Consider the following 14,150-nt stretch of genomic DNA (forward strand, 5'->3'; position numbering starts at 1 on the left):
GGCATGAGATCAGGGACGCAGGGGGCAAAAATGAAGGTGCCCCATCCTCCTCAAACAGCAATGCCCTACCTCCCTGGACAGCCATGTCTCATCTCCATGGACAGCAATGCACCACCTCCCTGGACAGTAATGCCCCACCTCTTGGACAGCAATGCCGAACGTCCCTGGACAGCAATGCCCCTTCTCCCTGAACAGCAATGCCCCACCTCTCTGGAAGCCATGCCCCACCTTCCTGCACAGCCATGTCCCTTCTCCATGGACAGCAATGCCCCGTTCCCTGCACAGCCTTGTGCCACCTCCCTGGACAGCAATTCCTCACCTTCCTGACAACTACCATCCAAGTTCAAAGCAACTTCTACTGAAGTTCCCCATACAGGAAAATCAGCTTCCACACACCCCAAATCCCCCAGGAAGACTACCTCACCTGCTGCTCATCACCTTCAGCCAGTCATGAACCTGAAGTCACACATTTCCCATTTGCTGCTGATTTAATTGAAAAACTACAACTTAATCCATATATTTAAGGATGATGTATGACATGTTAATACTTTAAATATATGTTCCTTTCACTTGCCGTTGTGAACCACTATCCGCTTTTAATCCATTGCCAACTAACTTCCCACCTTTAGGAAGGTGACATTTCACCTCACACAATTCAGTGCCTCCACCTGCCTTGTCTCCCGTGAGCTTCACTAGATTTTACCCTTAGCGTACAAAAGCAAGGAAGTCACGGTAAAACCTTTATAAAACTGGAATATTGTTTCTAAATCTGGTCACTGCAATTTGGGAAGGATGTGAAGGCTTCAGAGAGGGTGCAGAAAAGCTTTCTGAGACTGGTTGTGAGGATAAGGCCTTCAGTTCCATGGATAGATTGGAAAAACTGTTTTTTTCTCCTTGAGAAGGAGTGGTTGAGAGGTCTGGGCAAAAATAGAGAAAAATTCTCCCCAAAGAAACATTTAGACCAAGCAATGAACATCTCCAAAAATACTGAATGTAATCATCACTCTCTGACATTCAGTGGCACCACCATCGCTGAATCCCCCAATATCAACATCCTGGGAATTACCATTGACCAGGAACTGAGTCAGATCAGTCACATAAACACTGTGTCTACAACAACAGTTCAGAAGCTAGGAATCCTGTGGTAAGTAATTCACCTCCCCAAAGGCCCCAAAGCCTGTCCACCATCTACAATGCCCAAGTCGGGAGTTTGATGGAATACTCTCCATTTGCCTGGATGGGTGCGGCTCCAACAATGCTCAAGAAACTTGACACCATCCGGGACAAAACAGCCCGTTTGATTGGCACCCTATCCACAAATATTAACCTTCTCCACCACCAACATTGTGTACTATCTCCACAAAGCACTGTTGGAACACAGCAAGTCTCTTTCAACAGCACCTTCCAAACTCACAACCACTACTGTCTAGAAGAACAAGGAACAGCAGACATATGGGAACGCCATTATTTCCAGGCCACCCACCATCCTGATTTGGAAATAGGTCATGATTCCTTCATTGTCACTGGATCAAATTCCTGGAATTCCCTCCCTAACAGCTCTGTGGGATTGCAGCAATTCAAGAAGTCAGCTCCCCATCATCTTCTCATGAGCAATTAGAGATGTGCAATAAATACTGGCCCTTCCGGCATACCAAGAATGAATAAAAGATAATGGAAAAAGAGTTACAAACCAAAGGATATAGATTTAAGATAGTTGGGAAAGAAAGACGAAATGAGGAAAAACTTTTTTACGCAGCGTGTGGTTAGGATCTGTAACTCACTGCCTCATTTCCTCAGCACTGTGTCCTACATTTCATATTGTAATTTTATTAACTAACAGGAGGTTTGTAGCTTACGGGCTGCCACCTTGTCAAGTGATTTCACCTTTACTGCATACAAACTGCTTTTCTCTTGTTCTGCATCAGCAGACTGAGAATGTAATGGTCAATATAAATGTTTGTGTGTTGCTAAGTTGTATGAGTAAATGGGGTGAAATTTCAGGTTAAGCCTATCATGGGTGAGTCATTTAATGAAGGAACATTCTTGGAATCCATGTTCCTGAAGACTGCACAGCTGTTTTATCACCCAAACCAGTCTGTGCTGATTTTTAAAGTTTAATTATTCATCACACTCCAGCGCCTGTTCGGATACATTGAGGGAGAATTTAGCATGGCCAATGCACCGAGCCAGTACATCTTTTGGAATGTGGGAGGAAACCAGAGCACCTGAATGAAACCCATGCAGACATGGGGAGAATGTGCAAACTCTGTACAGACAGCGACTTAAGCCAGAAATTGAACCTGGGTCCCTGGTGCTGTGAGGCAGCAGTGCAACTACTGTGCCACCATCCCACCATTTGTATGCCAGCACTGTGACACAATACAGTGCGGCCCCATTATAACGCAATGATTGGGGTCCATAAAATGTTATCGCGAGAAAAGTGGGGTCACACTAAATCGGGGTTCAAGAAAATCAACATTCAAACTGACCCAGTATTGACTTAACATCCTAAAACACCCCTATTATCACCCTATTTGACTTGTTTTTTGCACTTTTACCATCTGGCAAGTAAATTACCTTTTAATTAAAGAATTCCACAAATAAATCGTTGTTGTTACAGTAGAAATTAAAATACAGATTAATTTTTGGTAAAGCTTTCTAATAAATAAAACAAAACAACAACAGTTTATTTCTTAAAAAAGTGGTCAAGTGTTCCTTGCTTGAACGTAGCATTTCGCTGGCTGTGAGTGAAATCTAGAATGCTTCTGAGTTGGAGGATTTTTATGTGGTCCACCTCCTGGGTCTCCAGCCAACGGAGGTTAGCCTCGAAGTGTTCAATGACTTCAGACACTTTTGGGGGTGGAGGATCTTCATTATCATCTTCTTGTGGCTTGAGAACTAGTACACTTGCCTCCACCGGTGCTATGGTTACATTATGGACGATCTTGGTGTCTGTCAGATGCTCATATGTTGGGCATTCATCATCGGCAGCTTGCCACTGGTGTAGCTCTTCTTTGGTGCATTCAGACAGCTTCTCTGCCTCACGCACATCTCTGTGAAGCCATAAAAATCTGGCTCATCATCGTCTTCCATGGTGGATTGGCATGATGAAAAGGCTGGCCTCAGACCTTTTTCCCAGCAATTCTCTACACATGATGAGCTGACTGCTGCCCAGCTTTTCCACCTAAGTGGCAAACTTCCTTCACATTCAGGCTTCTGAGATAGGCTTCAAGCGTTGTTGAGTTGTTTATAATTCTATGAATTAATTCTCGCCTGTAATTCTGCTTGAATATGGAGATGATCCCCTGATCTAGGGGCTGGATCTTGGATGTAGTGTTCTTGGGGAGGTAAGAAACTTGGATCTTTCCACCATGGCTTACTAGGTTGACAGCTGGCGGATGAGTGGGACAGTTGTCAAACAAAAGAAGAGCTTTGGATTCTAACTTTCGCTTGCGCAATTGAGCATGGATGGCAGGAACAAAAGTTTTGTGAAATCAATCCTCAAAGATGACACTTGTCATCCAAGCATTGCTGCTGTGCGTGTACTCGAACGGTAACAATTTCATGTTGACCTGGTGGAAACAGCGGGGCAAGCGAGATTTGCCAATCATGAGCGATTTTAACTTATGTGTTCCAGTCTTGTTTACACAAAACAAAGTTGCGCAATCTTTGTGATGTTTGAACCCCTCACATTGGTGGGCGTCATCTTTGCTAGCCAGTGTACGGTCAGGGGTTATCATGTAGCAGAGGTCTGTTTTGTCACAGTTGTGCATTTGTTCTCCCATGTAGCCATCTTCTTCTAAGAGAGTTTGTAGTTCAGCCAGGCATTCACTGGTGGTGGCACTGTCGGCTGAACGAATTTCTCCCGACACGAACACTTGAGAAATCCCGTGACGGCGTTTAAACTGGTCTAACGATCCATTGCTAGCTTTGAACTGTGAGGTTTCTCTGTCGATCTGCTTGTCAAACTTCTCAGCTTAAGCTTTGAGAATAAGACCGGAGATTGGAAGGCCTTTTGAGCGACGTTGAAGAAACCGCTTGTACAGGGAGTCATTGAGGCTGACATCTTTGGCTGTCTTCAGGCGTTTGACTTTTAGTCCTCCTTCTCCTTCAACTTTGCAAAGCGACACTTGTAACTTTTCTTCTTGAGATTTCCAGCCACGAAGTGTTGATTCCAGTATCCCAAGGTCTCGTGCAACTCGAGTTTGACTTTTAGTCTTGATCACTTCAAGTGCCTGAAGCTTTTCTTTCACAGAAAAAAATTTTCTTTTTCTAGCAGTTTGTTCCATTTTGATCTAAGAAAACATGAAATTAACTCACCAAAAACTTTTCAGTTCCCCGGAAAGAGCAAATAAAAAGGGTTCAATGATTCTTCGCATTATATCCGAATTTGCGCTAAATCGGGGTATATAAAATTGGGGTTTCACTGTATTAAGTTTATTTTTGACTATTGTGTGAAATTAAAGGAAAGTTCTCAGCACTGGTAAAATAAAAATGAATGGTTTGAACCAGTATTAATATGCACGATAATATCAACAGTCAAGAAATGGAAACTGAAATGTAAAATAAGGAAGTGTACAGAGAGGTCAATGAATTCAAATGTGTCATACTACAATTTCTATGTTTCACTTTCTGCCTGATGTCAGTAAAATATCCCCAAATCAGTGGAAGTGCCATTTTCCATGATGTTAGTCTGCCTTTTGCTGGTAAAATAATTTTTTTTTTGGAGAGCTCCAATCATTGAGCTGGTGAAGAGTTTCAAAGATATAGCTTCCCCAATAGATAAATACAGAACCTGTACCATACAGACCAGACTTCAGTTTCAATTCTTGATCTGTTGGAAGCCTACCTTATGTCAGCCAACATTCCTATACTCCGGTTCAATGATGCAAAGTTTGTAAGTGTGAATGACAAGAAGTGGATCAGCAAGCATGGTAATAGTCAGATAGCACACTAGCACTTACAGGCTTCTAAAGCTTATACATGGAGAGTGACCACCTGAGGAGTCTAAGGAGTTTTTTCTTGATGTCAGTCACTGTATTAGGGAATGGGTGAATACAAGATAATTAGAGGTAGAAAAAGAGCTTACAAGTTTCTTTGGATTTCAAGATCTGCACTGCAACTATTAGTTTGATGAAGATATTTTTTGTAAATGCTATCCAAGACAGCTATCTTAGCATAATACTCCAACCATGTACAATGATGCAGAAGTCCGGTGATAATTAATTTGCTCCATTCTGTTCATTTTGAAGATTGAAAGGTGAGTCAAAGCTGTATGATTAAATGATCCATGTGTGTTTTAAAATGAAAAGGAGTGCAATTGACACACATCATCGCTGCATTATATCACACATTAAACTTGCCATTTATCTTTTAAATCAGCATTCACAAAGAATGAAGCTAAGCAGTATCATTGTAAATTCGGAAACATTGAGAACAACCACATGTGAGGCAAGTGCTTTTTAAATTTTGCAATCACTGTGACAGGAACATAATGCAATGTATTGAAAATATAATGGGAATAATTCAATACTCTTTCACTACCATGAATAAGTGTTGAATATACCCAGTATATTTGCTTCCTTGATTGCTCTGGTGCCAGTAAGTAAATAGGGTTCGTTGGTGCAATGATCTGAAGCATGGCATCCTCAAAGCTATTTAACATCTCCAAGTTAGAATCAGAATTATAGAATCCCTACAGTACACAAGGAGGCCATTTGGCCCATCGAGTCTGCACCAACCACAATCCCACCCAGGCCCTATCCACATAACCCCATGTATTTACTTACCCTAGTTAGTCCCCTGTCATTAAGGGGCAATTTAGCATGGCCAATCCACTTAACCTGCACATCTTTGGACTGTGCAAGGAAACCAGAACATCTGGAGGAAAGCCACGCAGACACAGGGAGAATGTCCAAACTTCACATAGACAGTGACCAAAGCCAGGAATTGAACCCGGGTCCCTGGCGCTGTAAGGCAGCAGTGCTTGCCACTGTGCCACCATGGATTGTCCATGATAAGTTGCCCCTCAAAGATGTGTAGGTTAGATGGATTAGCAATGGGAAATGTGTGGGGTGATGGGAGTGGGGCTGGGAAGAGGGCCTAGGTCAGATACTTTGTCAGAGAGTCAGTGCAGGCTTAATGGGCCAAATGGCCTCCTCTGCACTGTAGGGATGCTATTCAATTCCTTGTGTGGTTAAGGTAAACCACGGGGCCGTTAGGTAGTTGGGGGTTGGGGGGTGGTGTGGTGGCTGTTGAGATGCTCATTTGAAGAGTAGGTGCAGACTCGATGGGCTGAAATGCCTCCTTCTGTGGGGATTCTAAGGTCCTGTGGTAAGTTGTAAGACTCCTTCCTTTGCATGATTGTTGTCTTGTATTAAGTACAGCCTCCTTCTACTAGAACCAGAGATGAGAGGTTTTAATTGTCAGGAAGGCAGGTGGTTATACATTAATGGTATGGCACCTCCTGCAATACATACGATTTCACGTGTACCACATTTTCTACATTGCAATAGTGACTACATCTTAAATGTACTGCATTAGCTGCAAAAGTGCTATGAGACGTCCTGAGGTTGTGATAGGTGCTATATAAATGCAATTTTTTTCCCCTTCTATAAATCATGTACCTATAATCAGAGGAAAAAATGAAACAGGAGGAATGCTTACATGTATAGATAGTGAAGGGAATACTTCCCCTGCTGTGTAATTGCTGGGTAGAACAATCGATCAAAGCAGTGCAAGATTACATAAGCATGAGGAGATGTCTATAGGCTGACAAAATGATGGTGCCTCAGAGGGTTAAGACTTATCACAGGCCTGATAGCTCAATTCAATTATCATGAGACCCAAGGCCCCCCTGGACCCACCCTCACATCCACCCAGGTTGAGTACCGCTGCCATTTATCTGCCAAAAGAGACCAAATTTCAACCCCTTACCCACAAAACAGTTGCACGAAGGACAGATGTTCAATGACAGTCACCCAAAGTCAGAATTGAACCCAGGTCCCTGGCACTGTGAGACAGCAGTGCTAACCCATTGTACCGCCATGCTACCCATGGAGCTGTGCCTCAGTGGTAGTCACTCTTTCAATGGAAAATGCAGGAAGAATACAGGTCAAATATTCTTTTGCGTTCCTGATCATTTTGGCTTATAGATACTGCATGTAAACTTACACTAGTATAGCCTGACACAAACAAAAACAGAAAATGCTGGAAAATCTCAGCAGATCAGACAGCATCTGTGGGGAGTGAATAGAGTCAGCGTTTCAAATCTAGGTGGCCCTTCATCAGAGCTCTAATGAAAGGTCATCTAGACTTGAAACATTGGCTCTATTCTCACCCCACAGATGCTGTCAGGCCTGTTGAGATTTTCCAGCATTTTCTGTTTTTGTTTCAGATTCCAGCATCCGCAGTATTTTGCTTTTATCTTATCACAGCCTAAAGTGATTTAAATAGCTAGAACAGTAAGATGTACAACTGAATAATAAATACAGGATACCTGAAAAAGTTCCTTTTCACATATTCACCACAAAAATCAACAAGATAAACAGTGCTGACAAACAACTAGATTTCCCATCCTGAAGCTCAATGAGGTTCAGTAAAACTGCTTTTGGATGTGTTTGGTTTTCGGATTTACGGATAAAGGATACCTGATCTGTATTTATTTTATTTAGCCATGTCTTTTGTATAGAGGGAGGATTTGTATGAGGATATAGCCATTGTACAGGGGGAGGATTTGTATGAGGATATAGCCATTGTTTGTACAGATAAATGATTCCAAAACAGAAACTGGCTGTTAAGGGTGGCTCTAATTTGAATGATTGGAGGTAGTTACTGGATCATGACAAGCTTGGGTTACACCTTCTGAGATCATAATGAGGGAAGGACAGGCAGAGATTATTTTACTTTCAATATAGAACAAAACAGAACTTATCACGGGACATTCCAGCTTGCTTTATATATGGAGAAAATTGTTTTTCAGTTTACAAACGTAAACTTGCTGGAGGGATAACCCAGGGAAGGCTGAATATTCAGCAGTTTTGAGGTAAATGCTCTCATTTCTTTTGGAATAATTTTGGAGGAATGATTTGATTGGTGTTCTGAATGTGACAGCTTATTTGCTGCCGGGATACATTTCGAACATTCAGGGCATGTGTTGGAAGTGAGGTGAACAATTGCTTCTTAGCTTAGTTTAGTTTAGTTTACGGTTTGATCAAGTCAAATTCTGTTAGAGATTCTGCCTACTTTCACAAAACCAAGTGTCATTAATGTAAAGAGATGCACAAGAGGGCCACAATGATTTCTGCTTCTTCAAGCTTTTAACCTCTTTGTACCTTTATCTACCTTACAGAGTTTATGATTTTTTTTATCATTTCCTAGGTAACATTTGCACATTAACTACACAAAAAGTGATCTGAATAAACAGTAGCTCATTTCTACCAAACTAGAAGTGCAGCAGGAATTGAATTATTCAGAGGGTGAACCGATCCCATGTTTTCCCTGCAGTCATACTGTGAAGGTCCAATTTTAACTCATTCAAAACCCATTCACTTACACAGAGTTATAACTCTGAGGGTCCAAAATTTGAGGCGTCAAAGTGGCACAGTGGTTAGCATTGAAGACTCACAGAGTCAGGGAACAGGGTTTGATTTCAGCCCTGGGTGACTGTCTGTGTGGAATTTGCACATTCTTCCCATGACTGTATGGTTTCCTCCAGGTGCTCCGGTTTCCTCCCACAGTCCAAAGATGTGCAGGTTAGGTGGATTGGTTATGTTAAATTGCCGCAAGTGTGTAGGTTAGGTGGATTAGTTACGTTGAATGTGCTGGGTTGCGAGGATTGGGTGGAGGGGGATGGGTGAAGCTGGGTGGGATTCTCTTTGGAGGGTCAGTGCAGACTCAACGGGCTGAATGGCCTTCTTCTGCACCGTAGAAATTCTATGACAAATTTAAAAATCTAATTCAAACCTCTCATGTCTTATGGTTCCATGAGTACTTGCTGCTCCCTATTCTTTCTTTTGATGTTTAAACCCATCCAGCATTGGCAAGTGATTTGATCATTACAGATATCATTGTGGAGCAGAATGCTGTCCTCATTCAGAGTCCACAGACGTGCCCTTTCCTTACTCGATGCAAATCAGGAGCAGGAACTCTGCTGGACTTTCCACCCTACTCCCTAATGTGAATCAACATCCACCCACTCACCCCCAACCACTCTCCACCCCCAATGCCACGCCCCCCACCCCACCCTCAATTCGGCCCAAGGAATCTGAGATCCATTTTGACATCAAGAAGCAAACTCAGCACAGACCTGAGATCATACCTATTGATATGTGTAGCTCATTCTACCTGGTCAGCCCTTAGTGTTAACCAGGGAGAACCAGTGGATGTGATTTATTTAGACTTTCAGAAGGTTTTCAACGAGATCTCACATAGCTGACTACAATAGAAACATAGTTATAGAAACATAGAAAAAATAAACAGGAGTCGGCCCTTCGAACCTACTCAGCATTCATTTTGATCATGGCTGATCATCGAGTTCAATATCCTGGTCCACCCCTTCCCCCCATATCCTTTGATCCCTTTAATCCCAAGAGTTGTATCTATAGAAACATTATGGGTAGTTTCTTGAACTGGATAAAAAGCTGATCAGCAGACAGGAAGCAAAGAGTCGGAAGAAATGGTCCATTTTCTGATTGGCAGTGAGTGACTAGTGAGGTTCCGCAGGGATATGTCGTAGGACACCATCATCCAAATCATTAATATATAATGTGAACAGATGGTGTCCCACGACATATCCCTGCGGAGCCTCATCCAAATCATTAATATATAATGTGAACAGGGAACTAAATGTGTTGTATCCAAATTAGCAGATGATACAAAGTTGGGTGGAAGGTTGAGCTGTGAGGAGGATGCAGAGATGCTTCAGCGAGATTTGGACAGGCTGAGTGCATGGGCATATGCATAGCAGATGCAGTATAATGAGGATAAATATGACATGATCCATTTGGTAGCAAAAATAGGAAGGTAGATTATTATTTGAATGGGTGTAAATGAGAGAGGGGGATTCTCAGTAAGACCTTAGTGTCTTTGTACATCAGTTACTGAAAGAAAGCATGCAGGTACAGCAGGCAGTAAAGAAGGCTAACGGTATGTTGGCCTTCATAGTGAGAGGATTTGAGTATAGTAATAGGAATGTTTGTAATTGTATAGAGTGTTGGTAAGGCCACACCTGGAGTGTTGTGTGCAGTTTTGGTATCTTTATCTGAGGAAGGATGTCCATGCTATAGAGGGAGAGCAGCAAAGGTTTATCAAGCTGACTCACTGTCATATGAGGAGAGTCTGAGTCAGTTAGGATTGTATTCACTGGAGTCTAGAAGAGTGAGAGGGGATCTCACAGAAAATTTATAAAATTTGAACAGGGTTAGACAGGGTAGATTCAGAAAGAATCTTCCCAATGGTTGGGGGGGGGGTCCAGAACGAGGAGCCATAGTTTGAGGATAAGGGGTAAACCTTTTAGAACTGAGGTGAGGAGAAATTTCTTCACCCAGAGAGTGGTGAATCTGTGGAATTCACTACCACAGAAAGTAGTTGAGGCCAAAACGTTCTGTGATTTTGAGAAGGAATTAGATATAGCTCTTGGGGCTAAAGGGATCAAGGAAAAGGGGGGAAGGCAGGATCAAGATATTGAATTCGGTGATCAACCAATTCTTGCACAAATTCTTTGATGATCAACCATGATCAAAATAAATGGCAGAGCAGGCTCGAAGGGCCGAATGGCCTACTCCTGCTTCTATTTTCTAACTGTGTTTCAATATTTGTTCAGACACCTTAAGGCATTTTTCCTCAGAGCTGTTTGGTGGGGATTTGGAGTGTGACAGTGGTGGTGGGTGTTGCCTGGTAACCTCAAATAAGAGTCAATGTGTGCTGTATACGTGGCAACATCATCTTCATTTTTCTGTTTGTTGAGTGTCACAAGGACAAGTACGACAAATTAGACAATCTACGCTCAGCGCATGAAAATCTGTATGGGTGCACCAATGTGTAAAAACTCAGCTCAGACAGCCCAGTCACAGTGTATTTTAATTGGAATGGTAATATTTTGTTCATTGGAGCTGAGTTAAATTAGAGGGAGGGAACGTGGGAGAGCTGTGAGCCAGCAAGTCAATGGATGAAATGCTGTAACATGATCTGATCTTGCAGTCAACAATGTTGCTTCCAACATTTGAACCACACCCTGAAAACCTGACAAGAATTGTTCTCTGACAGCATTGCAGTTTCACCGCAGTCTACAATAGAAACCTCAGAGCACTCTGTGCGTGGTGGTACTGTCCCACCAGACACAGAGGCTGGAACTTTACCATCCTGCCCGCCACAGGACTCATAGCAGACGAGGGTTGGGCCACAGAAAGGCCCGTTGACTTTGTGTGGGATTTTCCGGTTTCGGGACGAATGAAGCTGTAAAATCCCACCCATGCACACAAGTGACTAGCAAGCGTCATTTTATGCATGGGAAACTAACTACCACAGTCATCATCAACAACAGCTTATATCTTCCAATAAATCTTCCACTTTTTAGCAGCAGCAGGGTGGAACCACAAGCCAGGTTTTCCCCTGGCAAGTCCTGGTTGATTGTATTTTGCTTGAGTGCAAATAAAGGCTAACATGTCACCTGCCTTATGTATTACCTAATGAACTGACATGCTAGCTTTTTTGTGATTTATACACAAGCATCCCCCCAATCCCTCAGTGCTGTAGCTTCTTGCAGCCCTTCTCCATTTAAATAATATTCAGCTTCTTGATTCTTCCTACCAAAGTGAGTAACTCCACATTTCCCTGCATGATACTCCATCTACTTCCTTATTTTCTCCTGGGTTGCTCACAGCAGAGCATGACAGATAAATCTGTCATTCCAGGAAGCTTTCAGACAATCTGCAATTAGGGTTAAAACTGCCCACTAAAACTCTTTAAGTATCTCATTAATCAACACAATATTAAAATAACACAGCGGGTGATGAACTGGGATTGCCCGCCACCATGTTTTGGGTGTTATTTTATTCCTTAGAATTCCATAGTGGGTGTGCACCCATTTTGTGGCAAATCATTTCCAGATCAGTATTTGTGAGGGTGCTAGCACATAAAAACAGCCACAGGAATGTACTGAGCAGGCAGACCACGAAGTCAATCAGCATGCTCTACTAATTTGATTCTGGCAATGCCATTTTTCAACTTAATGCATTCTCAACCTTGCAAATTTGAATATATGTTCAGTGACGTGAAAGAATGGAGTTATTTAATGGGATTATCAACTACCTGCGGCACAGTTAGCACTGCTGCCTCACAGTGTCAGGGACCTGAGTTGAATTCTCGGCTTGGGTCACCGTCTGTGTGAAATCCGCACATTCTCCCTGTGTCTGCGTGTGTTTCCTCCGGGTGCTCCGGTTTCCTCCCGCAGCCCAGAGATGTACGGGTTAGGTTGATTAGCCATGGTAAATTGCTCCATAATGTCAGGGGGACTAGCAGGGTAAATACGTGGGGTTACAGGAATAGGGGCTGGGTGGGATTGTGGTCAGCGCAGATTCGATGGGCCAAATGGCCTCCTTCTGCGCTGTAGGGATTCTATAATATTATGCAAATTGATTTCTTTGCCTATTCCTCCAATGCTAAAAATGGCCACTTTCTATTATTTTGTTTCAAAAGTCTACAGGAAGTAGTATAGCTTTTTCTGACTTCAAGCTTTCTGCATAGACCATTGGCTCCCAGACATGGGTGCATCAGTAAACATTTTCTGTGCAATACAGCATGTCTGGGAGAATGGATGGAGGTGACACAGAGCAGGACAAACTGCTGGAAGTGGGAGGAGGAGGAAGGAGGTGCAGTGAAGGGTTGTCAACAACTAGTCATAACTACCTAGGATATCCAGGGAGCAACTCTCCTCCTTGAATACCCCTCAGCATTTGAGACGTCTGTTCTTCAGTTAGAGTTTCTTTTCTGAAATATGGCGCCTACTGTACCTACAACCACAAGATCAAAACTAGAAGTACGTTGTCAGTGGCTGTGAAGGTGACTGTACTGATGAACCTTTATGTGTCTGATTCCTTCAAGATTGACGCGGGAGTTATTTGCAACACCATGCAATTTGTTAAGCAATCTCAAGGCTCCCTAATGAAGGTCTCAACTCAATGAGAGCATCTTGGGGTTGGCATATGGACATAAGAATTAAGAGCACGAATTTTCCATACAGCCTCTTGTGCATGCTCTGCCATTCAATGCAATCGTGACTGATCTGTCTTGGTCTCAATTCCACTACCCTGTCTGTTCATCAGAAAAAAAAACAAGGAAAATGCGATTTTCAGAATAAATCTTATCAGTCTGTGTAAGAAAACGGATTCCTCAGGTTTAGGTTAAATTCATTCTCTCACTACTTTTCAGAATGGCTGAAAGTAGTGGGACCATCAGATATATAAAATATTTAGCTGTAGAAATGGAAGGTGCCATGTTTTTCCTGCTTGAAGTATACGGCAGCACTATGAGCAAGTTAATTAGAGAGAATGGGCTTGATTTTACCATTGCCCATTTTTGGTAAAGTCAAGCGTGAGGTGAGTAGCACGATCCGCGCCCGCCTCTGTACTGGTTCCACCTTTACCAAGGCCCAAAAATGGCCGGAATCGGAACAATGCTTGAAACAAGCACAACAGCCATTTAAATTCATTTGCATGCATTTAAATTGACTTAATGGACTGCACACTCAACCTTACCGACACTTATCCCTTTACCACCACATTCATCCATCCAGAATTGTCGCAAAACAGACTTATTCCATATAAGTCCAAATCGGGTGCTCTAGTTAGTGAGAAGCTAAGTGCCGAGTGTCCAATGGCTTTCTGCTTGAGATCAGTGGGGGGTGAGCGGGTGTTCCGCTGCTACTCTTGCCTGAGATCAGTGGAGGGGAAGGGCGGTAGGGGACTGCGATCAGTCTGGGTGGTGCAGGGGGTTGGGGGATAAGGAGGTCAGTAATGTTGTGGGGCTGGGGCAATGTCTGTGGGGGCCAGGAGGATGCATTATCCGGCCGGGAGCGACGTGGCAGGGGAGCAGCATTCTATCGATTTTTTTCCGCGCGTGTGCAGTTGGAGGCTCCGATCGGAGCCATAGTA

The sequence above is a fragment of the Carcharhinus amblyrhynchos genome, chromosome 7, assembly GCF_965287045.1.
Source record: "Carcharhinus amblyrhynchos chromosome 7, sCarAmb.v2.hapA, whole genome shotgun sequence".
Taxonomy (NCBI): domain Eukaryota; kingdom Metazoa; phylum Chordata; class Chondrichthyes; order Carcharhiniformes; family Carcharhinidae; genus Carcharhinus; species Carcharhinus amblyrhynchos.